Source organism: Heterocephalus glaber, unplaced genomic scaffold (assembly GCF_053883595.1).
Source record: "Heterocephalus glaber isolate CG9 unplaced genomic scaffold, H.glaber_assembly_v1.0 deba00001457, whole genome shotgun sequence".
NCBI lineage: Eukaryota > Metazoa > Chordata > Mammalia > Rodentia > Bathyergidae > Heterocephalus > Heterocephalus glaber.
In genome coordinates, this window is record NW_028258305.1 from 3,442,768 (window position 1) to 3,449,506 (window position 6,739).

Below are 6,739 nucleotides of genomic sequence, written 5' to 3' on the forward strand. Positions count from 1 at the left end.
GGTTAATTTTTTATATATGGATACCAGGTGTTCTAGTGCCATTTGGTGAAGACACTATCTCTTCCTCGGCTCTTGAGTTGAGTTTATATTCTATAAAATGCTAATGTTAAATAATCTTTCAAAACTCAGTGGACCATATATGTGTGGTTCTATTTCTAGATTCTCTGTTTTATTCCAATGATCTATTTGTCTTTCCTTACACCAACACTGCCTTGATTACTATAGCTTTAGAAGAAGTCTTATAATTGGGTGCTAAACATCTTCCAACACTGTTTTTGTTTTTGGCTTTTCTGGTTCTTTTGTACTCCTACATAACTTTTAAATTTCAATAACCAGTTCTTCATTTATAGCAAGTATACACAGACCTGAATTTTTATATATACTTTGTGTTTTCTAATCTAGCTAAATTCAAGTACAAGTTCTAGGGGCTCCTAGACATTTCTTAGCATTTTCTCTGTAGATGATCATTTCATCTACATATAAAGATTTTGCTTCTGCCTTGCCAATCCTATCCTAGTTGTGTCATTTTATTGTCAGACTATTTTGGTTTAGACCTATGTTTCAAAGTCTAATAGACAGATGAAGAGTAGGCATATATGCCCTTTTTCTCCACTTTAAGGAGAAAGCATTGTATTGTCTCCATTCATAGAAGGAGTTTTTGTTGGAAGTATGGAGTACATGACTTTGATCTGTTGAGAAGGTTCTGTTCTACTTCTAGTCTCCTGATAGCTTTTACCAGGAACAGCTGTAGAATTTAGTCCAATACTCTTTCTCCAACTAGTGACAGGATCATATGGCTTTTTCCATTCCTCTGTTAAAATGATGACTTTTGAGGGTGGATCTTCCAATGCTGAACCAACACTGCCATCCCTATAAGAAAACCACTTTCTACATCCTGCCAGATCTGACTTCTAAGAGTTGGTTTTGTTAAACAAATTTCTATCTATGTTCATACTTTTTTCTTCTGTTATCTTTATCCAGTTTTAGGATTAGCACAATGTTGAGTTCCTAAAATAAGGGGAGAAGTGTTCCTTCTTTTTTCTGCTTTAATTGTTTGATATAATTTATCAGTTATAATGTTTATGAGCCTGCTGTTGTCATATAGGTAGGTTTTTAAGCTAGGAATATACTTTCTTTAATAGGTGCTCTTCAAATTTTATATTTCCTCCAGAGTTAGTTTCGTTAATTTGTCTTCTAAGTTACTTCTTAGAAGTTGTCAAATTTATTTCAAAAAAGATTTTTGTAATATGCTTTCTATATCCTTTTAAACTCTATAAAATCTGTGGTAATGTCTCCTAGATCTTAATATTGTAATTTAAAAAATGTATAACTGATATTGTGTAACAGGAAGAAAAGGTCTAAAAGAGCAGGGGAATTGGGAGGGGTAGGGGAAGGGAAAAAAGGGGAAGGAAAAAATATGAGAAGAGGAAAAAAATGGAAACAAGGTCTTTGCAAATAGGGAAGGGTGGAGTGGGTCAAGGGAGGGCAAAGGAAGGGGGAAAAAAATAAGAACCAAGAGACTCACGTAATGGTACAAGATCCCAATGATGAATGTAACTGCATTGTATACCTAAAATGTACCAATAAAGTTAATGAGGAAAAAAAATAATATCATACTACCTACTACCTAATACTCTCCTGTGGTTTATGTGTTGAAAAATTGATTTTGTGATCATTCTTTCCAGTGTCTAATCATGTCAGTAAATTAAACTTTTAGGTTTGGTATTCTAAGTCATTGTCTTTCTCCTACAAAGAACTTTAACTGTTCCTACCCAGACATTTCTCTCTAGCTTTCACTTAGCTCTTCATTATCTATCATCCTGAAAACTCTTGCTTGAAACCCCTGATTTCCCTTCCATATCCTTAGTTGTTATTATTGCCTTTGCTGTGTCAAAGACAATGTGTCATATAACTACTTCCTTTTATTCTGTAGAAAGAGATGCTGCGTCTGATCTCTAATCAACATAAGATGATACTTGGGAATACCAAAATATCTCAATTTAATTCCTAATCCTGGGCCACGTTCCCTGGTTGGAGAACACATTAAATATGCAAGAAATTAATATTCTTCCAAATTTCCTTGATGTTTATCTAGGATAAAAATAGGTTTTCAGGCCATTTACATCAAGGATGAAGCATTCATTCCTAGATCATATGTTTAGATTCTTTAAAAAAAATAAATTTGGAGCAATTTGAGTACAAATCCTGCTACTGTAATTTCCTATTTAAACTAAGAAGATTAGATCTCCTTTTCAAACTTGCCACTCAATTTCAGCTTTTTTCTGGCCACAAGAAATAGGGAAAATAAGTATCTGCCTTTTAAAATAGGTGCCAACTCTATCTCCCACCACTCAATGTGTTGCTTCCACACACTGTTACTTCAATTTTGAACTATTATCAGCACCAGAGATTAATTAATGGATTATTTACTAAAGTTCATTTTCTTTCTTCTCTGCTTCTGTAAAAGACACAGGGGACATGTGAGGAAAAGCCAGACATGTGTATTCCATTTGAAATCCATGATTAAAAGGCTTAAAAATTCAAACCAACATAAAAAACTGTTTTATTTTAATACTCTGGAAGGTTTCAGTGAACTCCATTATTTTCACTCACTATTTGCTTGAATAATTTAGTCAAGAAAGCTAAATTATACATAAAGTGTACAGTTAGAAGAAAAAGTTCATGCACAGCCCTAGGCTATAGCCTTCCCCTAATGATGTCTGAAGTCAGTGAAAAGAACTCGTTAGACTGAGAGTAATTTCTCAGGGTTTAATTTTTTTTCTTAAAGCAATAATGTACTTATAAAATTCGGACAAATAATGCACTAAAAAAAAAGCCACAAAAGAGAGTCTCCAGTTGAGGCCTTAACCTCTATAAACTTCCATTAATTTCATATAAAAGTTGGTTTTCTGCTACACCACAATAGATGATTGTTGGAAGCCTCGAGTGATCTGATTCAACAAGGAAAATTCACATAGTGATTGAATGGAGTTGCTATTTGGCCTCCTCAGTATTCTGAAGTAAGGAAGTTAAAAGGAGATGCTTCAGGCTTAGAGACAAACCCAAATCTACTGTAAGAAGGAGATCGATGCCATTCAGTGTACCATCATCTAAACAAGTGGTTGCCACTTGCTAGGGTATTGCACTTAAGGAGCTACCCACATCATTAAACATTTACAGGTTGACTGAAATGCTCACATTCTCTTTAAACATAACAACAGAAACTCTGCTGCGAGATGACAGGAATATCAAATTCTGACTGTTGTCACCTTTGATTTATGAGCTGCCTTTGTTCTTCTCTTAAAGATACACCATTGTAGAACTTTAAGAATCTTGTTCAACCCCTTCATTTTACAGATGAGATACCTGACACTCACAAAGGTAAAATGATGAGCTCAAGGCTGTGCCACTAATGTATTTGCTCCTTCACCTTCAAATGTTTATACAAAGGAGAGGAAGAGGGAGAGAGAATTCTAAGTAGAGTAAAAAGGTGGGAACTTACATGACGTCTACTACCTTGGGGAAACAAAAAGTGTTAATTGTTAAATTATTATCTTGTCACTTCCTATACCCACATACACACTTTGATTTAAAAAGTTTTTGATGATACTTGTTGATCACATGGTTCTTTTGGGATTTTATGTCTATGTTCACTTTTATTGTAAAGAGGAACAGATGTAGATCAGCATGGCAATGTTAATTGTGCAAAAACTTTTCTAAGCAAATATTTTGCACATTATTAAGAACCTTGCACTGAGTTAGTGCCATAAAGAATAAAGATAAAAGGCACAAAGTCAACCCTGGTGGAAGAGAAAGTTAGTGAGGAAGGGGAAACATGGAAAGGGTAATGGAAGAGACAACTGGAATTTTTCTTCATAGGGCCATTTAATGTGGCTGTACTTTACCTTATCAAATGGGGTTAGGTCACATTTCTTGTCTTGACAAGTCTTAGAAATGAACTAGAAAACACATGTTTTATAAACTAATCCCATGACTAGACAAGGTATTAATTATTTCATGGTAGAATCTTCAGCTTTCTACACCTCTTCAGCTCTTCTACCTTCTACAAGTGTTCCTTCATTCTTTGTTCCCTAGAAGGCTCAGATGAGAGCCTAGGTGGGCTTTCTACATCTCTGCTTGGTTTGTTATACATCAATGACAATGAAACCCCAACAGACAATGCAGGTAAGGTGCCGAGAGCACCAAAAACTGTGAAAGGAAAAAAGCAGAGCACATTATACACTGCAGATTGAACAAGTTTCCATCCCTTCTTAACAATGTCTGTCTAGGATGGAGGAGGAAGAACCAAAAAGCTTCCTTGTGTGAAGAAAGAAGCATTGCTTAGTGCTAGTTGTGATTCTCATTTATTTGTAGTTATATTTTGAAAACTGTTCTAAGGACATTTTTCTAGCTGTTTCCTAAAAAGCTATTTGGGGAGAAAGGTTGTGAAAGATTTGGATCATCTTAAAAGACAGGGATTTAGAAACATTTCTTTGTTGAAATGATACAAACCCATGTACATCATATTTCCATCAAAATCCCATTTTCTAGCAGTGAACATTATTGCTAAGGATGAGGAGGAAGGGGTCTCCTTGAGGTAAATAGCATATGGGGAAGGACATAGCTGTTAAAATCCACAGGCACCAGGTCTTTACAAAGATCACTTCCTGGATATGGACATTAAGCCTATCTGCTGGTTTGGGTTGCAAGTGGTTTGATGGCATCTGCTGGGGAAAGGATTCTGAAAAGTTATAGAAAAGAAAGAAGTCACAAGGCCAGTTGGTCAGGTGAAAAGATAATTAGCATGAGAATTGTCATTAAAAGGACTTCCAAAGTAGCATTTATATTCCATGTTTGGAAATTGTTGCAATCTGAACAGATTCCAGAGGCAAAATGCTGATGCAGGTCTCCACTACTGCAGATCTTGGAAATGGGCAATTTACATTTTTCATAGTGTGATACAAAGCAGAAGTTGGGTCTTCCAGGTTAATATTTCCTCTTTAACCATAACCCTTGGAAAAGGATGAGCAATCATTTGCTGAGTTCTGCTAAGGCATGTTAGCTATTAAATGTCCACTCTAACTGCCAGGCAATTGGATGTGTTTCTGGAAAGACCAAGTTAAAGGTAAGCTTCTATGACTTTGTGTTTCACCTGAAGATACTTTGCCTCTGGCTCCCCTTCAGCTTTCAGGAAACAGAGGAAAATGCCATGCATGTCTTTCTCATTGCTTTTCTTGCCCTAGATTTCAACATGGTTCCTGGTTTTGGATGACTATACTCAAATATGAAGTGTCCAACATGCCTCCAAAAATTGGTAACTGAAAAGCCCCCATGGTCTCAGCAAGGAATACTTTTCAGAGGCCCATCACAGTCGGAACAGTGTTTCCTCTGCTGCTTCTGCTGGACTTTGTCACAGATTGCAGGTCTCAGGTTGATCTTGCACTCCTTCTTTGCAGAGCAGTTGTGACCTTACACTACCACACTGGCAAGATGTTCCAAGGATGCAGAAGTTGTGGTTGTTAGGTGACTCAGATGCTCAGGTATGGTTGTACATTCCTATTGTCTGAGCTGGAAATCTGGCCACTCCCAGGACAAATTGATATTTTTAATTATCTGTGGTGGTTTTATATCATTAATATTCCAGTTTAACATTCCTGTGTCCTCTGTTTGTCCAAGGCTGTCAGTTTCACGATAAGATCAGGTCACACACACCTTTTTATTTAACTCTCCTCAGAAGTGCTCTAGAATTTTGCTCTTATTTTATTTGGATCAGTACAGTCAAGCAACTTAGACATGTTCTATCTATATTTTTCTATCCATTTCTACCACTATTTCCTTGTCTGCTTTCCAAGGCTGATCAGTGACTTCCCACAGTACACTTCTAAGAGAATCCATACCCAAGGTAGCAAGTAAGAGCACAGACTGCTTGGGAGTGAATCCTGCCTGGTAGCTCAAATGTTTTAAGCAGTTCACTTACTTCTCCCATCTGCAAAATGATGGTGGTAATAACAGAACCTACTTCTTAGGGTTGTTTTGAAGACAACATGGGTATGAATGCATATAAAGATTTGTAAACAATGCCTAGCACATAAATTACATGAGTACTAGTTATTATAATTAATATTAAAAGGTAATAAACTTCAGATGAATTAGGTCACCTGGCCATAGGTGATAAAACAAATGATGGGCAGTTGACCTAGGTGGAACATCTGTCAAGCAGCCAGTATTCTGTAATTTATGTGACCTAGATTCAAAGAGACAAGTTGGGCCATCAGAGTAGAGTTATGAAACAGGCAGTCAAAGTCCTAGGCCATTAACCAGGAGGCTGAGAGTAAAGATAATGATAAAGACTCAGGGGAAGGGCAAGTAACATGTTACCAAGTGAGAAACAAAGTTATGAAGTTCAGAGAAGTCAACTGGTTGAGAGTGGAGAATGGGATATACAGGTGAATTCATGCTTGTGTGTGTATGTGTATGTGTGTGTGTAAGCACATGCATATGCACACACATACAAATCCCCAGTTCCTGAAAATTTTTTATATCTAGGTCACCTCCATACATAAACAACTCTCACTAAACTCCTTTTCCTTAGAGATAACTGGAGAGATGCTCAGGTTCTTGGAGTCAAAAGAAACTACCAAACAGTAACAGGCAGTTCTACAGGTACATGCTGTGTGTTGGAGGGGGCAAAGTAGAGGATGACACCGGGAATCAGGCAGAGACCAATTGTGAAAGGCTT

General features: G+C 36.7%; 1 pseudogene; it reads right to left on the reverse strand.

The window, feature by feature from the left end:
- Nucleotides 1–4,841: 4,841 nt before the first annotated feature.
- LOC110350262 (chorion-specific transcription factor GCMa pseudogene) lies at nucleotides 4,842–6,456 on the reverse strand (annotated as a pseudogene).
- Nucleotides 6,457–6,739: the final 283 nt, after the last annotated feature.